The sequence below is a fragment of the Bubalus kerabau genome, chromosome 10 (assembly GCF_029407905.1).
Source record: "Bubalus kerabau isolate K-KA32 ecotype Philippines breed swamp buffalo chromosome 10, PCC_UOA_SB_1v2, whole genome shotgun sequence".
Taxonomy (NCBI): Eukaryota; Metazoa; Chordata; class Mammalia; order Artiodactyla; family Bovidae; genus Bubalus; species Bubalus kerabau.
The window spans coordinates 35,612,664-35,624,972 of NC_073633.1; the positions used below are offsets into that span (position 1 = coordinate 35,612,664).

Here is a 12,309-nt window from a genome sequence, read left to right on the forward strand (position 1 = left end):
ATTCCTTCACCTGTGTTGAACATTAAGGGGGTAAATTTTCAGTCCAGGGATTTGGCTTTAAAACTTCAATTGATGTTAATGAGAATTGGTAATGAGCCCCTTCTTCTTAATTAGCGGCACCATACCTGTGACTGTAGGAGGCATGGTTCAGACGTGGGGAGCTTAACGAGGTGATAACAAGGAGAAAATGTTTAAGCCTGGCTTTTGGCCTGGTCCATACTTCACTATGCAAACATACTTTAGGAGCTGATGCTTTAAACTAAATTTATTACCTGGCTTTTATGGCCCTGTAGACCTTCCCTAAGAACAATCTGTCTTTTCTATAAAAATATTCTTGTTCCATAGAAAGAGAGTGACATGGAAGAAGCTAAATCAAAGGAGTAAGAATAGGATCGGATTTTCTATCCTTGTTCATGCGAAGCAAATCTGATGTTGAAACAAACTATTTCTTGCTGTTCTGTTTGCTTCAGTTAAAGAATACTACAGTTTATAAAGCTCAATCCACACTGAGGGGCAAAATTCCTTTTTTTAGGTAAATTGAACCTCTAAATATCATTCAAGATATTACAGGGATGATTTAAGGAAAAAAGAGTCTGACTTTTATAACATCTTTCCTTGAATATTATATGCTTATTTCTGGTATGTGGGTAAAAACACAAGTTTTGATCTTGCATATTCTATCTACTTGAGATGCTTCTTAACTGCTTCAGCACATGACCTAATCCAGGAAGAATAGAATGATCACAGAATAATAAAATTTTCACTGCACCTAGAAAAGGACATAAAAGTTGGATTATTGATTCTGTTTGAATGATGTGCTATAATTTCATACGCCAACAGAGTGGAGCACAAATCCTGGCCTGCCAGCTTTCATTACTGGAACTCACTTTCTTGCCACCAAGTAACTTCTATCAAGTCACAAAATAAATCTGGATTTCTTAACTTACCGATAGTGAATCTCTTTAGTCCCAAGTATTTAATAGGAAATTCAGGACTATAGTAGATCTGCTTCAGTGGGGACAGGACGTGCATGAGTGCTTGCTCAGTTGCTTCAGTTGTGTCCAGCTCTTTGTGACCCTTGGACTGTAGCCGGACAGGCTCCTCTGTCCATGGGATTCTCCAGGCACGAATGCTGGAGTGGACTGCCATGTCCTCCTCCAGGGGATCTTCCCGACCCAGGGATCGAACCCGTCATTGAAGGTGGATTCTTTATCGCTGAGCCAATGATGAAGCCCCTCGAATAGGAAGGGAAATACTCAACTGCAGATCTGTTGCTATTTCTCTAGTTTTCAGTCATTTTCATGCCAAAAAGAAAATAACATGCATGCGATTTCTCAATCTTTATCTCTTTGGCCCCTTGACATATTTGTTTCTGATTTTTTGAACTGGTTTCACTGTGCTAGTTTAAAAAGTATTAATAATAAAAGTAAAAAAAAACTGTGCATTAAAACAATAAATAAAAAATCGGTAAAGGTCAAAGTGGTCAGGATTGATTACTGCATCTTCTGTTTTGCTTAGCAGTCATGCATTCACAGACCCAAATCTGAAACCTGGATTAACTAACGGTTAAATTTTACTGAATTTTAAGGGGAAAATGTGGATGATAGTATAAAATCAATGGTAAACAGTACAAAAGGCATAAAACATCAGTTTGTCCATGACATAATTAAGGACATACATTAAAAAATACATTAGAAATACACATGTAATAAAGGAATATGCTATGCAAATGACAAACTCTCTGACTTATTTAAATGACCAGACTTTTGTGACACAAATAATATATACCAATGAAATTAGAATTTTATCCATTCAAGAGGAGCTGTTTATATAATTCCCAATAATGATCATATATTTAAAGGGCAAATAATTCTCAAAGTTTTATGCATTATAATTTTTCTTCCTTCTTCTAGTAATACCTCTAATGAAAACATATCTAAAGTATCAAAATTAACAATGAATAAAATGATGAGCATGGAGGACTATAGGAAATGGTAGAATTAATACCACAAAATTCCAGATCTTTGGAGTATCTTATAATCATTTGAAGAAATAGTCCATATCACAAAGAGGTTAATATAGTGGCTGAACAAATGAAAATTGTGCTTCTTTTACTGAAAAACAGGATGGCCTACATATTTGCAGGGACTACAGTCTCTAACTTCATGCCTTGAGAAAGCAGCCTCTTATGAACCATATTTATTAGTGGATGAAGTTACTCTACTACCTGGAGAAAACCTGGCATACTATAGGGAGTTAGAAAAGACCTGTGATTAGAGAAAAAATATCTAGATTGAAAAAGCTGAGTATTAAGGTTAAAAGAGGTTCAGGAATGAGAGAAGTTTTCAAGGTCATGTTTCCTTTTCAAGGTATAAATTCCTTTCCAAAAAAAAAAAAAAGAAATTTTAGAAATACTTAAGGAGATACATGGTATAAATCTATATTCCTGGGGGTAACAAAGGCATGGATAAATTATTTTATGTAAAATTCTTTATGGTATAATTCTTTATGGGCTTCCCTGGTGGCTCAGCTGGTAAAGAATCTGCCTGCAATGTGTGAGACCTCGGTTCGATCACTGAGTCAGGAAGATGCCCTGGACAAGGGATAGGCTACCCACTTCAGTATTCTGTCCTGGAGAATTCCATGGACTGTATAGTCCATAGGGTTGCAAGAGTCAGACACAACTGAGCAACTTTCACTTTTCACTTTTATGGTGTAATGAATAATTATTAAAACTTTTAAGACCTTCCACGGTCCTTATATTGGTTATTTTTTACCTCTCGTCTCTCTGCAGGACAGATTTATAATCTTGGTACTGCTTAAATAGAGTGGACAGTAAAAAGTAATATGCTGCTCCAATTTGGGAGTTAAGAACAACTTTAAAAATAGCTTAGGGACTTCTCTGGTGGTCCAGTGATTGAGACTTGCCTTCCAGTGCCGGGGGCATGGGTTTCATCCCGTCAGGGAGCTGAGATCCCACTTGCCTTGTGGTCAAAAACAGAACATGAAACTGAGCAATACTGTAATAACTTCAATAAAGACTTTTAAACTGGTCCACATAAAAAAAATCTTTTAAAAAATAGCTTATTAATTCTGAGTATGGAGCTGATGTCGTTTCTGCTATCATTTAAGTTTGTGTAATGTGTCAGGGAATGGGGAAAACTGGCATGATATAAAATTAGATGAAAACACTGATAAGCACAGGATGAGATAATAGGAAGAACAGTCAACCATCTTCTGATAAAATTGTAGAAGATATAACCTAACGGCTTAATATCTTCAGGAGACTAGAGCTTCTTGCATCTTCAAATGGAAGGCCATTTCCAGAAGGAGTCCCACAATAGGGAAGAGAGGCTTATTGATAAAATAGGTGACTTAAAATGTCAGTTTCTTTGGTATTTAATAAACATCAAACTAAGAGTTTGGGGTTATTATTCCACTAATATTCATTTAACATGGCAGCTCAAATTTATGCTACATGCCAATATAGTCTCATGATTTTGAAGGCACAGGAAACAAATTATGCAAAAATTCTTATATGGTATTTTATAACTGATATTGCTGAATATATTTTTACATCTCTTTTTAGAATGAAATTAGAATAATGGTGTTTTAAGTACTATGTATCTAAATCTCATTAAACATTGGCTATGTGTTATTTGTGAAAGAATCTGGAAATACAAAGACAACAAGCAAGATTCAGCATCTGAGAAACTCAGAATGAGAAAGGAGGAGGAGAGTAGAGAAAAGCACTGAAATAATAAATTAATAAAAATATTAGAAGTGCTTTAGCTGAGCCATTTTGTAAAACTTGTGGTCATGCAGATAGGAAACAACTCTTCACTATGATTTTTAATTTTGCATATGGCATTTTATGCTTAATTTTTAAACACGTATTTCTATATATTTCTAGTAAGTCACTTGGTGAGTTATTCACTTTTGATCTTCATGACTTGTATCAAGCAATCCATACATATATTCAATTAATTCCTCTGGAGAAGAAGGTCATGGTTGTAAAACTGATGGTGGGCTGTTGACACCTGGGAGTTTCTTTTAATAAAAGAATTTTGAAAAATAGTGTGTTTCTAAAACCAAATTGAATCACCATTTACACAACCTCCCAAACTATACATGCCAGCCTTATCCCTGATTTCCCCATTTTTAAGTTCCTCTTCCCCTAATCAGCTGGTCATGGCTTCTCGTCAGTTCTTCCTCAGACTTGTCTCCAGTCTGGCAGCGTCCTCTCTGTTCCCACTGCCACTGCCTCAGTCCAGACTCCTGCCATGTTTTCCTGCCTCCTTTCTCTCATGTCTTCCCAGCCCCAGCTGTCAAGTTTCCTTTCTAAAAAACAAGACCTATCATGTCACGTTCATACATTAAAATTCTCTGCCCGTTTTGCAATCTGAAGGATAAAACTCAGCCTTCTGACCGTGGATACAAAGACCTTCACCTTGGGCTCCAACCCACCCTGCCAGCTGTGCCACATGCCCTTGCCACATCCAAGACCCTATGTCCTGGATACACTAGTCTGTTTCACAGAAAACAAAATTGTCCTGTCTCTTTGGAGTTTTCCTGTTTCTTTCTTCTTCTGGAAGTTTCTGAGGCATCCAATAGCTTGTCAGCTACTAAGTATAATCTTTAGTGTCTTCTTGAGTTGGCAATAGACTTGTGTCGTCAGCATTCCCATACTGCTTTGGAGCTTGTCTTTATAACTGCCTTCACCATTTTGCTCAGTAATATATCAGCTTTACTTATCTGTTTCCACTTATTTCTGCCTTATCTTATTGACTCACAATTCTAGCTCCAACTGGGCCTCATGCACAGTTTAATACACATATACATCCATCAAACCAAAGTAAGTGAAACTATGGCATTGGTCTCAATAGTAACACTGAGAATATTGCCATTAATAAATAATACCAATAGAAAATACTTACATAACAATGTGACACTGTTCTACGTATATTAGCTCACTTAATCCCCATACCAATAGGTGCTATTATTACCTCCATTTATAGAAGAGGAAATTGAAACATAGAGAAATTATTTGCCAAAGGACATCCAAGTACTCCCAAATTTCTGTGAATAATGCTCATTGGTTTTAAAAGAAAGAAGCATATAAACAAACAAGCAAAGATCCTGTGCTCAAATTTTTTTTTTTTTTGAAATCTTGGGTTAAATAAACAAGTTTCTTTCTTGCAGACTTTACAGTATTTATTCTGCCAACAAGCATTGTGATAATGTGAAACTACATTAAGGGCATATATATGTGCCCAGATTCAGATTCTTTACACACAATCTTTTGGTGGCCAAGCATCTTGCGGAACTAGTGATCCATGAAACACACTTTGAAAAACACTGCTGGAGGGCTATTTAAGGTGACAAAATAAAATCTGTTATCAATTAATATTTGTGTGCCTCTTTCTTTTCCTCTTCTCCCCCAGTCCTGAGCAAGGTCACAAGTTCTGCGGTTTTGCCTAAGGGCAGATGTAAACAAACTGTCAAAGACAGTAGTTAATTTCCTTTCTTACTTCTTTCATTTCAATTTACAGAAACTTTAATCACATACTAAGAAATACATATTCTTCATGATTTTTTGTACTGATATCAAGAATAGTTCTTAAATTATAGTATAAAGGTTTTCATGTTATAGCTAGAAAACTCCGGCAACTTTCCATGTCCAGTTGAGAAATGTACCTTACAATTGCATCAATCTTCAATTGAGCTTCTGTATATTTCTAAAGGCAGCAAGTGGGATGTGTATAGGGTTAGGAGTAAAGAGACAGGGGTATGCACAAACTAGCTGTGAGGTCCTACTCTATGCCTCAGTTTCTTCATCTATATATTAAACATTTTGAATAGCAATCTCTCAATCTACCATCTAATTCTAAAATTCAAATACATGCAAAGTGCTCCTCCAAATTTACTGAAACATAGAACAGAAAAATATTAACTAAATATCTAAACTACATTGGTGGAGAGTTTTTTCTCCATATTATAAAGAAACTTCTACCGAAGAAATTAAATATAAATAGTAGGTCGTGGAAAGCATCATCAAGAGAAGGGAAGAACAGGAGGTAAAAGGAATAAAATTTTTACTGCTTCCTTGGTAAAGACAATTTTTTTTTAGGCTAGAGAAATGGCAGATTCTTATATTCTGGTGTACAGGAACTATATGAATAAAACATGGCTGTGCAAATGAACTCGCAACCTTATTCCAAAGCACCATTCGGGAATAATACGTTTAATGTCTCATCAACTTCCCCAGAAAAGTGAGAGTAAACCTGTGCACACAGACAAAACAACCATAACAAAAACCAAGGTAGAAACAAATCTGCTATGGGGAACAGATTTGATCGACATTTGAAGGTTTTCAAAACTCTAAGTAATATGCTAGTCACTTAAAAATATTCCCACATTTCTGCTTTCTCCCATCATTCTATGCCTTAAGATTCATCTGTCAACTTTGATGCAGCGTTTTAAGTACCCCTCCAAGCCTAAAAATCCAGACCACAGAAGAGCCCTCTTTGCTTTGAAACTATCTGATCAATTCATAGATCATTTACCTGCAAGGATTATTTGGTGAAGCTAAAGCGGCACATCAACCAGCAGCATCTGAGGGCTGAGGCGGCAGAACGTCAACAACAAATTGTCATTGGCATTCCATTTATGAACCTTCAAACGGCATCAGATCTTTTCCATGGGAAACCAGATCAGGTCAGACTAGAGCTGAATATTTCTTAACAAGCTAACCATCAAAAGAATTTACGTTTTGAATAAAAAGGCTATCATTTGTTGATTTGAATATCAAAGGGATCCACTGCAAACTCCCAGTCTAGAAAAACCTCCCTAAGCTACACTAGACAGGTGTTTAATAATCTATTATTAAGGCACTATTTTAGGTTACTCGGAATTATAAAAAATAGCTGTAACTGTGAAGCTGCAAATGGGACTGCACAAAGAAATGAATGCTATTAACATACTATTAACAATTCAAAAGAATGAGTTGACATACCAATCAAACTTGTTAATTGACTGTCAATGGCCTGTCCCTGAATATACAACATGACTGCATTATAGATTTCAAATGCTGACAGGAAGACAGTTCCATTTGCATTAACTTCATAAACTGATCAACAACCAAACTGGCACATACATTTATAATGGGAAGCTGAATCATTTCAATATTCATGGAGCTCTGTAATTGTAAATTAGGTACTGGCAAACAATACAATACTGTACATATTCTAAAATATCCTAAATTTCATTGACCTACTTTCATTCTGATTTTAAAAGACAGAAAAAAGTTTCATCGTGAAGTGATCATTACTTTAACTTGTGGTTTGTGCCTCAAGCAAAATTTGTTTGCAACCCAATCTGCAACTGTGGTTTACAGTTGTAGTCTAGAGAAGCATCAGTGGTCCAGAAAATAAGAGGTATAAAAGGTGATGCAAAAGTGTTTCTGCCTTACTTGGGGTCTTTCAAAACAGAAATATGAAACAAGACTGTATCATATTTCCTTAGGTGACAGTCAAATGATCCATTATGACAAGACATCTAGTGAATAAACATTAACATAATGAAAAGGAGGTTGCATATTAGTCCTGCACCGGGGCTTCCTCAAATCCACTTAAATAGACCTGCTGCTCTGAAACCATACTTCAAAATCTTCAATCATCCATCAGTTTAAGAATCAATAGAGTATAAGCAAAGATAAATGAAGGCTAAAGATTATGCCTAACAGAAGGCTTCATGAGAAATGATCCGAAATTCAATAGTTATCAGCATGGAAATATTCCTTTCAAATGCTTCTCTGACCTCTTCAAGAATTAATACTGATCTTTTCTTTAAAAAAAAAAATAGAAAAAGGCTGTTTCATCAAGAAATAACTGTTACTTTTGTCTCATATTTTTCTCTGATCATTATCTATGCATCGCTTCTCCAGCCACTAGAATTCACTCAAACTTTGTTGAGTAATCTTGGAGAATTAGAATGTGTCCTCATGATTTTGGATGCACCAATTTACTTTCACTGGCTTCAGTAAAATCTTTTTCAAAAAATTTTGGTACCTTTTAAAATCATTGCCCGTTACTAAATAGTCAAATGAGTTTGTTAGCTGAGTGAGTGAAAGTTTGCTCAGTCATGTCAGACTCTGCAACACGATGGATTGTAGCCTGCCCGGATACTCTATCCATGGACTGTGTAGCCTGCCCAGTTCCTCTGTCCATGGAATTCTCCAGGCAATTCTACAGGAGTGGGTAGCCATTTCCTTCTTCAGGGGATCTTCCCAAGCCAGGGATTGAACCCAGATCTCCTGCATTGCAGGCGCATTCTTTACCACCTGAGCCACCAGGGAAACCCAAGCATACTGGAGTGGGTAGACTATCCCTTCTCCAGTGGATCTTCCTGACCCAGGAATTGAACTGGGATCTCCTGCATTTCAGGCAGATTCTTTACCAGTTGAGCTACCAGGGAAGCCCTAGTTAAGTGAGGGTACCACTAAATAATTTGAATGTTATCCTTAGATTATTATTAATCCTATCAACTAGGGTGAATTTTGTCCAGTTAAACAATAATTATAATCCATAAAAGTAAATGATATACATATACATATATATTATTTATTTTTCCATATAAATGTTTAATGTAAATAAATATATGTGTATATGGATATATATACATTGCTGCTGCTGCTGCTGCTGCTAAGTCGCTTCAGTCGTGTCTGACTCTGTGCGACCCCATAGATGGCAGCCCACCAGGCTCCCCCGTCCCTGGGATTCTCCAGGCAAGAGCACTGGAGTGGTTTGCCATTTCCTTCTCCAATGCATGAAAGTGAAAAGTGAAAGTGAAGTCGCTCAGTTGTGTCGACTCTTTGCGACCCCATAGACTGCAGCCTACCAGGCTCCTCTGTCCATAGGATTTTCCAGGCAAGAGTACTGGAGTGGGGTGCCATTGCCTTCTCCGATATATACATTATGTATATGTATAAACTTTTAATTGTAGAATAATTTTAGAGTTCCAGAAAAGTTGCAAAGATAGTACAGAGAGTTCTTCAAAAACTCATCCAGTTCCCCTTATTGTCAACATCTTTCATTATCATGATACATTTGTCACAATGAGTGGACCAATATTGATACATTACTAAGTAAAGTTCCTATTTTGGGGAGAGTTCTTAGTTTTCATCTAATGTTCTTTTTATGCTACAAGATTCCATCCAGGATACCACTTTTAGTCATAATATCTCCTTAGGCTCCTTTGACTGTGACAATTTCTCAGACTTGCCTTGTTTTTGATGACCTTGACAATTTTGAGTAGTACTTGTATGGCACTTTATAAATTGTTCTTCAATTTGTGCTTGCCTGATATTTTTTTCATGGTTAGACCACAGTTACGGAGTTTTGCAAGGAAGATCACGGAAGTAAACTGATATTTGCATAAGTAATATATTTTTAATTTTGAAAGTTCTCAGGATAATCAATGTACTTAAAATATATTTTTATTTAGAAATAAAAAGCAAATTATTTAAATCATCAGTAATAATCTACAAAAGAGGCTGTGTGTATGTAATAGAAAGTCCCTATTATTAATTAGTAGTGGATAGACTAGGCAATGGCACCCCATTCCAGTACTCTTGCCTGGAAAATCCCATGGACGGAGGAGCCTGGTAGGCTGCAGTCCATGGGGTCGCTAAGAGTCAGGCACGACTGAGTGACTTCACTTTCACTTTTCACTTTCATGCACTGGAGAAGGAAATGGCAACCCACTCCAGTGTTCTTGCCTGGAGAATCCCAGGGACAGAGGAGCCTAGTGGGCTGCTGTCTATGGGGTCGCACAGAGTCGGACACAACTGAAGCGACTTAGCAGCAGCAGCAGCAGACTCCAAGATCTGTATTCACTGTAGGCTTAGGCCATGTCTGGACATGTCCACAGAACTCATAGTTTGGGTGCACTAGGGATCCATTTGCAAAAGAGAGAGTCAAGAGGCTACAGATGAGAGTGGTAGAACATATATCTGACCTAAGGGGAAACAAGAAAGTTTTCAAATTTGGTCCAAAGTCAATGGGCCAGCTTGTCTATGTGTGTGAGTGTGTGCACAAGTTTGTGTGTGTGTGGGGGAAATGGTGGTAGTGGTGATTTCAACCATATCACTTCTAAATTTTAGGGCAAGAAATATGTAAAAAGAGCATAAGGAAAAATTAAATAGAGTCTGCTGATAGACATTAGAGGCAGTGGTGCCAGGCTACTTCAGCACTGATAGAATGCTAGTAGTTTGGTAGTGATTCTGGAGAGTGCTGGTAACTTGGGAAAAGATGGGCACCATCAGTATAAAGTTTTGTGCCCCATTTAGTGTTAGTAACTACATGAGCAGGTATCACCCTTTAAAGACGTCTGAATAGCAAACCAGGAAAGGAAGAGAAAAAAAAAATATTAGAAGTGCCATAAATAGCCAAGAGTATTACCTTTCCATGTTTTTGTAAGCTATTTCTTAGAAACATGTAACATCTTTGGGAAAAAAATTACAGGGTGGGATTTTTCTTGGAGAGAGTAAAGGATCTAACCAGAGATATACCAGATTAGAGAGTTGCTTACCTCTCAGATCAGTCGCTCAATCGTGTCCGACTCTTTGCAACCCCATGAATCGCAGCACGCCAGGCCTTCCTGCCCATCACCAACTCCCGGAGTTGTCTGAGACTCACGTCCATCGAGTCAGTGATGCCATCCAGCCATCTCATCCTCTGTCGTCCCCTTCTCCTCTTGCCCCCAATCCCTCCCAGCATCAGAGTCTTTTCCAATGAGTCAACTCTTCACATTAGGTGGCCAAAGTACTGGAGTTTCAGCTTTAGCATCATTCCTTCCAAAGAAATCCCAGGGCTGATCTCCTTCAGAATGGACTGGTTGGATCTCCTTGTAGTCCAAGGGACTCTCAAGAGTCTTCTCCAACACCACAGTTCAAAAGCATCAACCTCTAGACCTGGAAAATAACAACCTAGACCCAAAAAGTCCTGGAAGATCACTTAAACATTCTCTGAGTATCCATAACCATGAGGATCTAATATACCTCAAGAGGTTGCTGTGAGACTGTGTAGATGTGGGGATGATTTGAAAAGTATACCAACTCCCTAAGTAAGTTCTTTGGGTTTTATTCAACTCCGGTGTAATAAATGGGGATTTATTAATATATAGGGATACAAGGGGCCTTATAGGAAAAGAACTTCAGAAAAATGCTTCATGAATACTGGAACAAAAGTCTTATTTTGGATTGAAGACTGTTATAAGAACCTCTGTAGCAGTTGTTGAGGAATTTGTTATTCATTCAAACAAAAATATAATTATTTTCTTGGTCTCAGATTTTTTGAGTGCATATTTTCTCACTTCTCCTATAATTATATTTCTATGGGTTGACTGGTGGTACTCTTAAATAATTTAAATGTGCTATCCGTAGAACATAAGTGCAAGCAATAAAGGGAACTTCTTCAAATGGCCATTTAATCCACATTCCATAGAGCTTCTCTACCTATTAGGTTCTGGTTTCTCATGAATTACAATGTTAGCTCTCCTATGCAACATTATGCTTCCCCCTATTTGATGACATCTTTATATGCATTCTACTTTAGCAGCCTGATCTTCGCTCAAGCCATATCTTTTGGGGACAAAATTTTATAATTGTTGCTTTTCGGTGTGTGCCAAGCCAGTTGATGGGGCTTCTCCAGTGGCTCAGTGGTAATGAATCCGCGTGCAATGCAGGAGATGCAGGAGACATGGGTTCAATCTGTTGGTTGGGAAAATCCCCTGGAGGAGGGCATGGTAAACCTCTTCAGTATTCTTGTCTGGGAAATCCCATGGAGAGAGGAGTCTGGCAGGCTACAGTCCATGGAGTCGCAAAGAGTCAGATGACTGAAGTGACCAGGCAAGCCCTTTGATAAGATTACTGGATGACTGACGGAATGACTGTCCTTGAACCATGGGCAAAAAGTCACTAATAGTGTGAGAGGTGGGGGTGTGAGTGGTGGAGTGCACAAGGAGCCTAGAGATACTCTTAGAAGGGAACCATGGGCATGGCCACTTCCAGAATCATAAAAGACTAGTAATAGTATGAGATATGAAAAAGAGACATTCTGATAGTGACATTAGTTTCCTATACAAATTCTAAGCCAATACTCTATAAAATCTTCTCCTCAGAAAATCATAGAAATATAGAATTGGAAAGGATATTAGAAATTATCTGGTCTAAACTTTTCATTTCATAATTTTTCATCATATAAATGTATAAGGCAGCATATCATTATAAAATATATAATTTTTCATTAT

At 37.4% G+C, this 12,309-nt stretch overlaps 1 protein-coding gene across 2 annotated transcripts in view; it reads right to left on the minus strand.

Moving 5' to 3' along the window:
- Positions 1 to 12,309, minus strand: part of ZNF770 (zinc finger protein 770) — a 342,882-nt gene that overhangs the window by 290,145 nt on the left and 40,428 nt on the right. The window lies entirely within an intron of this gene.